This window comes from Pangasianodon hypophthalmus, chromosome 26, assembly GCF_027358585.1.
Source record: "Pangasianodon hypophthalmus isolate fPanHyp1 chromosome 26, fPanHyp1.pri, whole genome shotgun sequence".
Classification (NCBI taxonomy): domain Eukaryota; kingdom Metazoa; phylum Chordata; class Actinopteri; order Siluriformes; family Pangasiidae; genus Pangasianodon; species Pangasianodon hypophthalmus.
The window spans coordinates 18,791,695-18,805,950 of record NC_069735.1 but is presented as its reverse complement, the minus strand read 5'-3'; the positions used below and the strand labels follow the sequence as shown (position 1 = coordinate 18,805,950).

At 43.3% G+C, this 14,256-nt stretch overlaps 1 protein-coding gene across 2 annotated transcripts in view; it reads right to left on the bottom strand.

Moving 5' to 3' along the window:
• LOC113524903 (NACHT, LRR and PYD domains-containing protein 3) overlaps positions 1-12,293 on the bottom strand; it is a 35,610-nt gene extending 23,317 nt beyond the window's left edge. For both annotated transcript variants that reach the window (XM_053229806.1, XM_053229808.1), the window contains exon 1: positions 11,943-12,293. The gene's annotated coding sequence lies outside the window, so the exon portion shown is untranslated. The remainder of the gene's footprint in view (positions 1-11,942) is intronic.
• Positions 12,294-14,256: the final 1,963 nt, after the last annotated feature.

Sequence of the window (14,256 nt, the reverse complement as noted above, 5' to 3'; positions counted from 1 at the left end):
AGTGCGTGTAGAGTGTGTGTAGAGTGCGTGATCAGTGTGTGTAGAGTGTGTGTAGAGTGTGTTATCAGTGCGTGTAGAGTGTGTGTAGAGTGTGTGTAGAGTGTGTTATCAGTGTGTGTAGAGTGTGTGATCAGTGTGTGTAGAGTGTGTGATCAGTGTGTGTAGAGTGTGTGTAGAGTGTGTTATCAGTGTGTGTAGAGTGTGTGTAGAGTGTGTGTAGAGTGTGTTATCAGTGTGTGTAGAGTGTGTGTAGAGTGTGTGTAGAGTGTGTGTAGAGTGTGTTATCAGTGTGTGTAGAGTGTGTGTAGAGTGTGTGTAGAGTGTGTGTAGAGTGTATGTAGAGTGTGTGTAGAGTGCGTGTAGAGTGTGTGTAGAGTGTGTGATCAGTGTGTGTAGAGTGTGTGTAGAGTGTGTGTATAGAGTGTGTAGAGTGTGTGATCAGTGTATGTAGAGTGTGTGATCAGTGTGTGTAGAGTGTGTGATCAGTGTGTGTAGAGTGCGTGTAGAGTGTGTGATCAGTGTGTGTAGAGTGTGTGTAGAGTGTGTGATCAGTGTGTGTAGAGTGTGTTATCAGTGTGTGTAGAGTGCGTGTAGAGTGTGTGTAGAGTGTGTGATCAGTGTGTGTAGAGTGTGTGATCAGTGTGTGTAGAGTGTGTGTAGAGTGTGTGTAGAGTGTGTTATCAGTGTGTGTAGAGTGTGTGTAGAGTGCGTGTAGAGTGCGTGTAGAGTGTGTGATCAGTGTGTGTAGAGTGTGTGTAGAGTGTGTGTATAGAGTGTGTAGAGTGTGTGTAGAGTGTGTGATCAGTGCGTGTAGAGTGTGTTATCAGTGTGTGTAGAGTGTGTGTAGAGTGTGTGTAGAGTGTGTGATCAGTGTGTGTAGAGTGTGTGTAGAGTGTGTGTAGAGTGTGTTATCAGTGTGTGTAGAGTGTGTTATCAGTGTGTGTAGAGTGCGTGTAGAGTGTGTGTAGAGTGTGTGATCAGTGTGTGTAGAGTGTGTGTAGAGTGTGTGATCAGTGTGTGTAGAGTGTGTTATCAGTGTGTGTAGAGTGCGTGTAGAGTGTGTGTAGAGTGTGTGATCAGTGTGTGTAGAGTGTGTGATCAGTGCGTGTAGAGTGTGTGTAGAGTGTGTAGAGTGTGTGTAGAGTGTGTTATCAGTGTGTGTAGAGTGTGTGTAGAGTGTGTGTAGAGTGTGTGATCAGTGTGTGTAGAGTGCGTGTAGAGTGTGTGTAGAGTGTGTGATCAGTGTGTGTAGAGTGTGTGATCAGTGCGTGTAGAGTGTGTGTAGAGTGTGTAGAGTGTGTGTAGAGTGTGTGTAGAGTGTGTTATCAGTGTGTGTAGAGTGTGTGTAGAGTGTGTGTAGAGTGTGTTATCAGTGTGTGTAGAGTGTGTGTAGAGTGCGTGTAGAGTGTGTGATCAGTGTGTGTAGAGTGTGTGTAGAGTGTGTGATCAGTGTGTGTAGAGTGTGTTATCAGTGTGTGTAGAGTGTGTGTAGAGTGTGTGTAGTGTGTGTGTAGAGTGTGTGTAGAGTGTGTGTAGAGTGTGTGTAGAGTGTGTGATCAGTGTGTGTAGAGTGTGTGATCAGTGTGTGTAGAGTGTGTGTAGAGTGTGTTATCAGTGTGTGTAGAGTGCGTGTAGAGTGTGTGTAGAGTGTGTTATCAGTGTGTGTAGAGTGTGTGTAGAGTGTGTGATCAGTGCGTGTAGAGTGTGTGTAGAGTGTGTGTAGAGTGTGTTATCAGTGTGTGTAGAGTGTGTATAGAGTGTGTGTAGAGTGTGTTATCAGTGTGTGTAGAGTGTGTGATCAGTGTGTGTAGAGTGTGTGTAGAGTGTGTGTATAGAGTGTGTAGAGTGTGTGTAGAGTGTGTGATCAGTGCGTGTAGAGTGTGTTATCAGTGTGTGTAGAGTGTGTGTAGAGTGTGTGTAGAGTGTGTTATCAGTGTGTGTAGAGTGTGTTATCAGTGTGTGTAGAGTGTGTGTAGAGTGTGTGATCAGTGCGTGTAGAGTGTGTGTAGAGTGTGTGTAGAGTGTGTTATCAGTGTGTGTAGAGTGTGTGATCAGTGTGTGTAGAGTGTGTTATCAGTGTGTGTAGAGTGTGTGTAGAGTGTGTGATCAGTGCGTGTAGAGTGTGTGTAGAGTGTGTTATCAGTGTGTGTAGAGTGTGTGATCAGTGTGTGTAGAGTGTGTGATCAGTGTGTGTAGAGTGTGTGTAGAGTGTGTGTATAGAGTGTGTAGAGTGTGTGTAGAGTGTGTGATCAGTGTGTGATCAGTGTGTGTAGAGTGTGTGTAGAGTGTGTGTAGAGTGTGTTATCAGTGTGTGTAGAGTGTGTGTAGAGTGTGTGTAGAGTGTGTGATCAGTGTGTGTAGAGTGTGTTATCAGTGTGTGTAGAGTGTGTGTAGAGTGTGTGTAGAGTGTGTTATCAGTGTGTGTAGAGTGTGTGTAGAGTGTGTTATCAGTGTGTGTAGAGTGTGTTATCAGTGTGTGTAGAGTGTGTGATCAGTGTGTGTAGAGTGTGTGTAGAGTGTGTTATCAGTGTGTGTAGAGTGCGTGTAGAGTGTGTGTAGAGTGTGTGTAGAGTGTGTGTAGAGTGTGTGATCAGTGTGTGTAGAGTGTGTTATCAGTGTGTGTAGAGTGTGTGTAGAGTGTGTGTAGAGTGTGTGATCAGTGTGTGTAGAGTGTGTGTAGAGTGTGTGTAGAGTGTGTTATCAGTGTGTGTAGAGTGTGTGATCAGTGTGTGTAGAGTGTGTTATCAGTGTGTGTATAGAGTGTGTAGAGTGTGTGTAGAGTGTGTGATCAGTGTGTGTAGAGTGTGTTATCAGTGTGTGTAGAGTGCGTGTAGAGTGTGTGTAGAGTGTGTGTAGAGTGTGTGATCAGTGCGTGTAGAGTGTGTGTAGAGTGTGTGATCAGTGTGTGTAGAGTGCGTGTAGAGTGTGTGATCAGTGTGTGATCAGTGTGTGTAGAGTGTGTTATCAGTGTGTGTAGAGTGTGTGTAGAGTGTGTGTAGAGTGTGTGATCAGTGTGTGTAGAGTGTGTGATCAGTGTGTGTAGAGTGTGTTATCAGTGTGTGTAGAGTGTGTGTAGAGTGTGTGATCAGTGTGTGTAGAGTGTGTGATCAGTGTGTGTAGAGTGTGTGTAGAGTGTGTTATCAGTGTGTGTAGAGTGTGTGTAGAGTGTGTAGAGTGTGTGTAGAGTGTGTAGAGTGTGTGTAGAGTGTGTGATCAGTGTGTGTAGAGTGTGTGTAGAGTGTGTGTAGAGTGTGTGTAGAGTGTGTGATCAGTGTGTGTAGTGTGTGTAGAGTGTGTGTAGAGTGTGTGTAGAGTGTGTGTAGAGTGTGTTATCAGTGTGTGTAGAGTGTGTGTAGAGTGTGTTATCAGTGTGTGTAGAGTGTGTGTAGAGTGTGTTATCAGTGTGTGTAGAGTGTGTGTAGAGTGTGTGTAGAGTGTGTTATCAGTGTGTGTAGAGTGTGTGTAGAGTGTGTTATCAGTGTGTGTAGAGTGCGTGTAGAGTGTGTGTAGAGTGTGTTATCAGTGTGTGTAGAGTGTGTTATCAGTGTGTGTAGAGTGTGTGTAGAGTGTGTGTAGAGTGTGTGATCAGTGTGTGTAGAGTGTGTGTAGAGTGCGTGTAGAGTGCGTGTAGAGTGTGTTATCAGTGTGTGTAGAGTGTGTGTAGAGTGTGTGATCAGTGTGTGTAGAGTGTGTGTAGAGTGTGTGTAGAGTGTGTGTAGAGTGTGTGTAGAGTGTGTGTAGAGTGTGTAGAGTGTGTGTAGAGTGTGTGATCAGTGTGTGTAGAGTGTGTGTAGAGTGTGTGTAGAGTGTGTTATCAGTGTGTGTAGAGTGTGTGTAGAGTGTGTTATCAGTGTGTGTAGAGTGTGTGTAGAGTGTGTGTAGAGTGTGTTATCAGTGTGTGTAGAGTGCGTGTAGAGTGTGTGTAGAGTGTGTGATCAGTGTGTGTAGAGTGTGTGATCAGTGCGTGTAGAGTGTGTGTAGAGTGTGTAGAGTGTGTGTAGAGTGTGTGTAGAGTGTGTTATCAGTGTGTGTAGAGTGTGTGTAGAGTGTGTTATCAGTGTGTGTAGAGTGTGTGTAGAGTGCGTGTAGAGTGTGTGATCAGTGTGTGTAGAGTGTGTGTAGAGTGTGTGATCAGTGTGTGTAGAGTGTGTTATCAGTGTGTGTAGAGTGTGTGTAGAGTGTGTTATCAGTGTGTGTAGAGTGTGTGATCAGTGTGTGTAGAGTGTGTGTAGAGTGCGTGAGCAGTGTGTGTAGAGTGTGTGTAGAGTGTGTTATCAGTGTGTGTAGAGTGTGTGTAGAGTGTGTTATCAGTGTGTGTAGAGTGTGTTATCAGTGTGTGTAGAGTGTGTGTAGAGTGCGAGTAGAGTGTGTGATCAGTGTGTGTAGAGTGCATGTAGAGTGCGTGATCAGTGCGTGTAGAGTGTGTGTAGAGTGCGTGATCAGTGCGTGTAGAGTGTGTGTAGAGTGCGTGATCAGTGCGTGTAGAGTGTGTGTAGAGTGTGTTATCAGTGTGTGTAGAGTGTGTGTAGAGTGTGTTATCAGTGTGTGTAGAGTGCGTGTAGAGTGTGTGTATAGAGTGTGTAGAGTGTGTGTAGAGTGTGTGATCAGTGTATGTAGAGTGTGTGATCAGTGTGTGTAGAGTGTGTGATCAGTGTGTGTAGAGTGTGTGTAGAGTGTGTGATCAGTGTGTGTAGAGTGTGTGTAGAGTGTGTGTAGAGTGTGTTATCAGTGTGTGTAGAGTGTGTGTAGAGTGCGTGTAGAGTGTGTGATCAGTGTGTCTAGAGTGTGTGTAGAGTGTGTGATCAGTGTGTGTAGAGTGTGTTATCAGTGTGTGTAGAGTGCGTGTAGAGTGTGTGTAGAGTGCGTGTAGAGTGCGTGTAGAGTGCGTGATCAGTGTGTGTAGAGTGTGTGTAGAGTGTGTTATCAGTGTGTGTAGTGTGTGTGTAGAGTGCGTGTAGAGTGTGTGTAGAGTGTGTGTAGAGTGTGTGTAGAGTGCGTGATCAGTGTGTGTAGAGTGTGTGTAGAGTGTGTTATCAGTGTGTGTAGTGTGTGTGTAGAGTGCGTGTAGAGTGTGTGTAGAGTGCGTGATCAGTGTGTGTAGAGTGTGTGATCAGTGTGTGTAGAGTGTGTGTAGAGTGCGTGATCAGTGTGTGTAGAGTGTGTGTAGAGTGTGTTATCAGTGCGTGTAGAGTGTGTGTAGAGTGTGTGTAGAGTGTGTTATCAGTGTGTGTAGAGTGTGTGATCAGTGTGTGTAGAGTGTGTGATCAGTGTGTGTAGAGTGTGTGTAGAGTGTGTTATCAGTGTGTGTAGAGTGTGTGTAGAGTGTGTGTAGAGTGTGTTATCAGTGTGTGTAGAGTGTGTGTAGAGTGTGTGTAGAGTGTGTGTAGAGTGTGTTATCAGTGTGTGTAGAGTGTGTGTAGAGTGTGTGTAGAGTGTGTTATCAGTGTGTGTAGAGTGTATGTAGAGTGTGTGTAGAGTGCGTGTAGAGTGTGTGTAGAGTGTGTGATCAGTGTGTGTAGAGTGTGTGTAGAGTGTGTGTATAGAGTGTGTAGAGTGTGTGATCAGTGTATGTAGAGTGTGTGATCAGTGTGTGTAGAGTGTGTGATCAGTGTGTGTAGAGTGTGTGTAGAGTGCGTGTAGAGTGTGTGATCAGTGTGTGTAGAGTGTGTGTAGAGTGTGTGATCAGTGTGTGTAGAGTGTGTTATCAGTGTGTGTAGAGTGCGTGTAGAGTGTGTGTAGAGTGTGTGATCAGTGTGTGTAGAGTGTGTGATCAGTGTGTGTAGAGTGTGTGTAGAGTGTGTGTAGAGTGTGTTATCAGTGTGTGTAGAGTGTGTGTAGAGTGCGTGTAGAGTGCGTGTAGAGTGTGTGTAGAGTGTGTGATCAGTGTGTGTAGAGTGTGTGTAGAGTGTGTGTATAGAGTGTGTAGAGTGTGTGTAGAGTGTGTGATCAGTGCGTGTAGAGTGTGTTATCAGTGTGTGTAGAGTGTGTGTAGAGTGTGTGTAGAGTGTGTGATCAGTGTGTGTAGAGTGTGTGTAGAGTGTGTGTAGAGTGTGTTATCAGTGTGTGTAGAGTGCGTGTAGAGTGTGTGTAGAGTGTGTGATCAGTGTGTGTAGAGTGTGTTATCAGTGTGTGTAGAGTGTGTTATCAGTGTGTGTAGAGTGCGTGTAGAGTGTGTGTAGAGTGTGTGATCAGTGTGTGTAGAGTGTGTGTAGAGTGTGTGATCAGTGTGTGTAGAGTGTGTTATCAGTGTGTGTAGAGTGCGTGTAGAGTGTGTGTAGAGTGTGTGATCAGTGTGTGTAGAGTGTGTGATCAGTGCGTGTAGAGTGTGTGTAGAGTGTGTAGAGTGTGTGTAGAGTGTGTTATCAGTGTGTGTAGAGTGTGTGTAGAGTGTGTGTAGAGTGTGTGATCAGTGTGTGTAGAGTGCGTGTAGAGTGTGTGTAGAGTGTGTGATCAGTGTGTGTAGAGTGTGTGATCAGTGCGTGTAGAGTGTGTGTAGAGTGTGTAGAGTGTGTGTAGAGTGTGTTATCAGTGTGTGTAGAGTGTGTGTAGAGTGTGTGTAGAGTGTGTTATCAGTGTGTGTAGAGTGTGTGTAGAGTGCGTGTAGAGTGTGTGATCAGTGTGTGTAGAGTGTGTGTAGAGTGTGTGATCAGTGTGTGTAGAGTGTGTTATCAGTGTGTGTAGAGTGCGTGTAGAGTGTGTGTAGTGTGTGTGTAGAGTGTGTGTAGAGTGTGTGTAGAGTGTGTGTAGAGTGTGTGATCAGTGTGTGTAGAGTGTGTGATCAGTGTGTGTAGAGTGTGTGTAGAGTGTGTTATCAGTGTGTGTAGAGTGTGTGTAGAGTGCGTGTAGAGTGTGTGTAGAGTGTGTGATCAGTGTGTGTAGAGTGTGTGTAGAGTGTGTGTATAGAGTGTGTTATCAGTGTGTGTAGAGTGTGTGATCAGTGTGTGTAGAGTGTGTGTAGAGTGTGTGTAGAGTGTGTTATCAGTGTGTGTAGAGTGTGTTATCAGTGTGTGTAGAGTGTGTGTAGAGTGTGTGTAGAGTGTGTTATCAGTGTGTGTAGAGTGTGTTATCAGTGTGTGTAGAGTGTGTGTAGAGTGTGTGTAGAGTGTGTGATCAGTGTGTGTAGAGTGTGTGTAGAGTGTGTGATCAGTGCGTGTAGAGTGTGTGTAGAGTGTGTGTAGAGTGTGTTATCAGTGTGTGTAGAGTGTGTATAGAGTGTGTGTAGAGTGTGTTATCAGTGTGTGTAGAGTGTGTGATCAGTGTGTGTAGAGTGTGTGTAGAGTGTGTGTATAGAGTGTGTAGAGTGTGTGTAGAGTGTGTGATCAGTGCGTGTAGAGTGTGTTATCAGTGTGTGTAGAGTGTGTGTAGAGTGTGTGTAGAGTGTGTTATCAGTGTGTGTAGAGTGTGTTATCAGTGTGTGTAGAGTGTGTGTAGAGTGTGTGATCAGTGCGTGTAGAGTGTGTGTAGAGTGTGTGTAGAGTGTGTTATCAGTGTGTGTAGAGTGTGTGATCAGTGTGTGTAGAGTGTGTTATCAGTGTGTGTAGAGTGTGTGTAGAGTGTGTGATCAGTGTGTGTAGAGTGTGTGTAGAGTGTGTGATAGAGTGTGTTATCAGTGTGTGTAGAGTGTGTGATCAGTGTGTGTAGAGTGTGTGATCAGTGTGTGTAGAGTGTGTGTAGAGTGTGTGTATAGAGTGTGTAGAGTGTGTGTAGAGTGTGTGATCAGTGTGTGATCAGTGTGTGTAGAGTGTGTGTAGAGTGTGTGTAGAGTGTGTTATCAGTGTGTGTAGAGTGTGTGTAGAGTGTGTGTAGAGTGTGTGATCAGTGTGTGTAGAGTGTGTTATCAGTGTGTGTAGAGTGTGTGTAGAGTGTGTGTAGAGTGTGTTATCAGTGTGTGTAGAGTGTGTGTAGAGTGTGTGTAGAGTGTGTGTAGAGTGTGTGATCAGTGTGTGTAGAGTGTGTGTAGAGTGTGTGTATAGAGTGTGTTATCAGTGTGTGTAGAGTGTGTGATCAGTGTGTGTAGAGTGTGTGTAGAGTGTGTATCAGTGTGTGTAGAGTGTGTTATCAGTGTGTGTAGAGTGTGTGTAGAGTGTGTGTAGAGTGTGTGTAGAGTGTGTTATCAGTGTGTGTAGAGTGTGTATCAGTGTGTGATCAGTGTGTGTAGAGTGTGTGTAGAGTGTGTGTAGAGAGTGTGTTATCAGTGTGTGTAGAGTGTGTGATCAGTGTGTGTAGAGTGTGTGTAGAGTGTGTGTAGAGTGTGTTATCAGTGTGTGTAGAGTGTGTTAGCAGTGTGTGTAGAGTGTGTAGAGTGTGTGTAGAGTGTGTGTAGAGTGTGTATCAGTGTGTGTAGAGTGTGTGATCAGTGTGTGATCAGTGTGTGTAGAGTGTGTGTAGAGTGTGTGATAGTGTGTATAGTGTGTGTAGAGTGTGTTATCAGTGTGTGTAGAGTGTGTAGAGGTGTGTAGAGTGCTGTAGAGTGTGTGTAGAGTGTGTGATCAGTGTGTGTAGAGTGTGTGATCAGTGCGTGTAGAGTGTGTGTAGAGTGTGTAGAGTGTGTGTAGAGTGTGTTATCAGTGTGTGTAGAGTGTGTGTAGAGTGTGTGTAGAGTGTGTGATCAGTGTGTGTAGAGTGTGTGTAGAGTGTGTGTAGAGTGTGTGATCAGTGTGTGTAGAGTGTGTGATCAGTGCTGTAGAGTGTGTGTAGAGTGTGTAGAGTGTGTGTAGAGTGTGTTATCAGTGTGTGTAGAGTGTGTGTAGAGTGTGTGTAGAGTGTGTGATCAGTGTGTGTAGAGTGTGTGTAGAGTGCGTGTAGAGTGTGTGATCAGTGTGTGTAGAGTGTGTGTAGAGTGTGTGATCAGTGTGTAGAGTGTATCAGTGTGTGTAGAGTGTGTGTAGAGTGTGTGTAGAGTGTGTGTAGAGTGTGTGTAGAGTGTGTGTAGAGTGTGTGTAGAGTGTGTGATCAGTGTGTGTAGAGTGTGTGATCAGTGTGGTAGAGTGTGTGTAGAGTGTGTTATCAGTGTGTAGAGTGTGTGTAGAGTGGTGTAGAGTGTGGTAGAGTGTGTGATCAGTGTGTGTAGAGTGTGTGTAGAGTGTGTGTAGAGTGTGTTATCAGTGTGTGTAGAGTGTGTGATCAGTGTGTGTAGAGTGTGTGTAGAGTGTGTGTAGAGTGTGTTATCAGTGTGTGTAGAGTGTGTTATCAGTGTGTGTAGAGTGTGTGTAGAGTGTGTGTAGAGTGTGTGATCAGTGTGTGTAGAGTGTGTATCAGTGTGTGTAGAGTGTGTGTAGAGTGTGTGTAGAGTGTGTGATCAGTGTGTGTAGAGTGTGTGTAGAGTGTGTGATCAGTGCGTGTAGAGTGTGTGTAGAGTGTGTGTAGAGTGTGTTATCAGTGTGTGTAGTGTGTAGAGTGTGTGTAGAGTGTGTTATCAGTGTGTGTAGAGTGTGTGATCAGTGTGTGTAGAGTGTGTGTAGAGTGTGTGTATAGAGTGTGTGTAGAGTGTGTGTAGAGTGTGTGATCAGTGCGTGTAGAGTGTGTTATCAGTGTGTGTAGAGTGTGTGTAGAGTGTGTGTAGAGTGTGTTATCAGTGTGTGTAGAGTGTGTATCAGTGTGTGTAGAGTGTGTGTAGAGTGTGTGATCAGTGCGTGTAGAGTGTGTGTAGAGTGTGTGTAGAGTGTGTTATCAGTGTGTGTAGAGTGTGTGATCAGTGTGTAGAGTGTGTGATCAGTGCGTGTAGAGTGTGTGTAGAGTGTGTGATGAGTGTCAGTGTGTGTAGAGTGTGTGTAGAGTGTGTGATCAGTGCGTGTAGAGTGTGTGTAGAGTGTGTGTAGAGTGTGTGATCAGTGTGTGTAGAGTGTGTGATCAGTGTGTGTAGAGTGTGTGATCAGTGTGTGTAGAGTGTGTGTAGAGTGTGTGTATAGAGTGTGTAGAGTGTGTGTAGAGTGTGTGATCAGTGTGTGATCAGTGTGTGTAGAGTGTGTGTAGAGTGTGTGTAGAGTGTGTTATCAGTGTGTGTAGAGTGTGTGTAGAGTGTGTGTAGAGTGTGTGATCAGTGTGTGTAGAGTGTGTTATCAGTGTGTGTAGAGTGTGTGTAGAGTGTGTGTAGAGTGTGTGATCAGTGTGTGTAGAGTGTGTGTAGAGTGTGTGTAGAGTGTGTGTAGAGTGCGTGTAGAGTGTGTGTAGTGTGTGTGTAGAGTGTGTGTAGAGTGTGTGTAGAGTGTGTGATCAGTGTGTGTAGAGTGTGTGATCAGTGTGTGTAGAGTGTGTGTAGAGTGTGTTATCAGTGTGTGTAGAGTGTGTGTAGAGTGTGTGTAGAGTGTGTGTAGAGTGTGTGATCAGTGTGTGTAGAGTGTGTGTAGAGTGTGTGTATAGAGTGTGTTATCAGTGTGTGTAGAGTGTGTGTAGAGTGTGTGTAGAGTGTGTGTAGAGTGTGTGTAGAGTGTGTTATCAGTGTGTGTAGAGTGTGTTATCAGTGTGTGTAGAGTGTGTGTAGAGTGTGTGTAGAGTGTGTGTAGAGTAGAGTGTGATCAGTGTGTGTAGAGTGCGTGTAGAGTGTGTGTAGAGTGTGTGATCAGTGTGTGATCAGTGTGTGTAGAGTGTGTGTAGAGTGTGTGTATAGAGTGTGTGCAGAGTGTGTGTAGAGTGTGTGTAGAGTGTGTGATCAGTGTGTGATCAGTGTGTGTAGAGTGTGTGCAGAGTGTGTGTAGAGTGTGTGTAGAGTGTGTGATCAGTGTGTGTAGAGTGTGTGTAGAGTGTGTGATCAGTGTGTGATCAGTGCGTGTAGAGTGTGTGCAGAGTGTGTGTAGAGTGTGTGTAGAGTGTGTGATCAGTGTGTGTAGAGTGCGTGTAGAGTGTGTGTAGAGTGTGTGATCAGTGTGTGATCAGTGTGTGTAGAGTGTGTGTAGAGTGTGTGTAGAGTGTGTGATCAGTGTGTGTAGAGTGTGTGATCAGTGTGTGTAGAGTGTGTGATCAGTGTGTGTAGAGTGCGTGTAGAGTGTGTGTAGAGTGTGTGTAGAGTGTGTGTAGAGTGTGTGATCAGTGTGTGTAGAGTGCGTGTAGAGTGTGTGTAGAGTGTGTGATCAGTGTGTGATCAGTGTGTGTAGAGTGTGTGTAGAGTGTGTGTAGAGTGTGTGATCAGTGTGTGTAGAGTGTGTGATCAGTGTGTGTAGAGTGTGTGATCAGTGTGTGTAGAGTGCGTGTAGAGTGTGTGTAGAGTGTGTGATCAGTGTGTGATCAGTGTGTGTAGAGTGTGTGATCAGTGTGTGATCAGTGTGTGTAGAGTGTGTGTAGAGTGTGTGTAGAGTGTGTGTAGAGTGTGTGCAGAGTGTGTGTAGAGTGTGTGTAGAGTGTGTGATCAGTGTGTGTAGAGTGCGTGTAGAGTGTGTGTAGAGTGTGTGATCAGTGTGTGATCAGTGTGTGTAGAGTGTGTGTAGAGTGTGTGTAGAGTGTGTGATCAGTGTGTGTAGAGTGTGTGATCAGTGTGTGTAGAGTGTGTGATCAGTGTGTGTAGAGTGCGTGTAGAGTGTGTGTAGAGTGTGTGTAGAGTGTGTTATCAGTGTGTTATCAGTGTGTGTAGAGTGTGTGTAGAGTGTGTGATCAGTGTGTGATCAGTGTGTGTAGAGTGTGTGTAGAGTGTGTGTAGTGTGTGTGTAGTGTGTGTAGAGTGTGTTATCAGTGTGTGTAGAGTGTGTGTGTAGTGTGTGTAGAGTGTGTGATCAGTGTGTGTAGAGTGTGTGTAGAGTGTGTGTAGAGTGCGTGTAGAGTGTGTGTAGAGTGTGTGTAGAGTGTGTGTAGAGTGTGTGATCAGTGTGTGTAGAGTGTGTGATCAGTGTGTTATCAGTGTGTGTAGAGTGTGTAGAGTGCGTGTAGAGTGTGTGTAGAGTGTGTGTAGAGTGTGTGTAGAGCTCAGGTCTTCACAGCTCCTCTCCTGCATGCCTGCAGTGTGGAAATCTCACCTTTAGTCTCTGGGAAGAAAAATCTGAGCCTCTACTATTTTGCTGAAATTCCGGGCTGTACCTCGTTTTTTCTGCTGCACTTTCATCCAAATAACTGGCACAAACAAAACCCGGAAAAAGTTACCTTCCGTTTTAGTTCCGTTTCTGCTTCTTCCGCATTGTGATAAATACATCAAATATATAACATATAATACATAACATAACAGCTGCTTTAAAAGCTTCAAACGGGTTTTAAACGCATAAACAAAATGAAACACGATAATTATTCCATTAGATATCTGCTGAAGTAACAAGCAGCTGAAATAACGGAGAATAAAATCTTTTCCTGTCTCTGTTACTCTCCGTCTTTGAACCGCCAGAGTCGACTCCCCAAATGACTCACAAATGATTCAGTGAATTTTTTTTCAGTTAAAACGTCATGGACTAATATTTCACCATCCATGAAAACAAACGGTTGCCACTTTACCTAATATGAATCTAAAACTACCTGTAGTTTGTTTAATATAAATAAATAAATAAATAAATAAATAAATAAAAACACCAGTGGAAATACATCAGTTCATTATTTAATCAGTTTTAAAAGGTTTAAATGTTAATAATAACAACTTCTAGACTAAAGACTGTTTAAACTGTTTTTCTTTAAAGGCTGATTCAAAGGGTGATATATATATGTATATGTGTGTGTGTGTGTGTGTGTGTGAGATGTTTTGAGACACCAGGAGAGCAGGACAGTAAGAAGAAAATTATCGCTGACTCGGTTCTGATATCAGCTCCAGCTCAAAACCTGAATTATTCAAGATTATATCATTGTGATGAAAAAACACTCAGATAAAATCTGCTCAATGCTGGTACCTTTTCTGCTGATGGACAGAGCAGAGAGGACAACACTGAGAGCAGATTCATCTGATACACAAACCTCTCATCCTGAAGATCCACTAGAGGGAGTCAATGATCCAGAGTTTCAGAAGTTCACACCCTGAAACAGGAACAAATTGTATTTCTGTATGAGGAAAAAAGGGCAAAATTAATTTAATTAAAACAATTTTTCAAAAAAAAATGTCATGTTGCTGAAGGTTTCTGGAGTCTGATCAATCACCTCACTATCTCCGAGAAGCATGTCAGATTACATCTTGGTCAGCTCCTGATCTGGCCTTCAAATAAATGACTTTTAGGTCCATATGAATTTTCAAGATTTTCAAGATCATAAAACACAGTAATAAAAATTAAATATGATTCATTATCAAGTGAAAATACCTTAAATGTAGTCGAATTTACAATAAATGCTTAAAAAATAAATGCTTGAAATAAGGAAAATTATGAGAAGAACAAGATTAAGTTTGAAATTAGTAAAAATGTATAATAATAATAATAATAATAATAATAATACACAAATTTACCATATTTGGAATGCTCTTCCTTGCTAAGGTTTCATTTTTCCCTGAATGTCTTTAAAAAATTTATTTTCACACCGGCTGAAAAGGTCATTTCAAAACCTTTTGAAAAACCTTTATGCAACTTTTGATCCAGAGATAATTGTGTGTTATATTTGTTTTATTTAAATGCTTATTTATTGTTTTTTATAATACACAGAACTGACTATATATAAACCCAATTCTTTTGTTTTTGTTATAGATTGAAGACATTTGGGTTTGAGATCAGAAGATGAATATGAGATGATAGATCAGAATTTCAGCTTTCATTTCCTCATATTTACATCTAGACGTGTTAAACAACTTAGAACAAGGCACCTTTTGTTTAAACCCATTTGTTCGTGTTATCAGAAAAATTGGAACATGTGACTGACAGGTGTTTCTTTTTGCCCAGGTGTGGCCTGTTAGATTGATTGTTTAAAGAATTAATAGCTCTGAATGTCTGTTCTTGGTTTGACCCCTGGGTTTCAAATGTGAAGACTGCATTTGTTGTTAAAAAGGATAAACCAACATGAAGACCAGAGAGCTGTCTATGGGAGAAAAGCAAACCATTTAGAAGCTGAAAAAAGAGGGAAAATCAACTGCACGAGCATTGGGAATAGCCAATACAACATTTTGGAATGTCCTGAAAAAGAAAGAAACCACTGGTGTACTAACAGCCAGACATGGAACAGGTCGGCCAAGGAAACAACAGCAGCTGATGACAGAAACATTGTGAGAGCTGTGAAGAAAAACCCAAAAACAACAGTCAGTGACATCACCAACAACCTCCACAGGGCAGGGGTGAAGGTACCACAATCCACCGTTCGAAGAAGACTTCGAGTAGATGCCATACCACAAGATGTAAACCTCTCATCAGCAGCAAGAATCAGAGGGTCTGATAT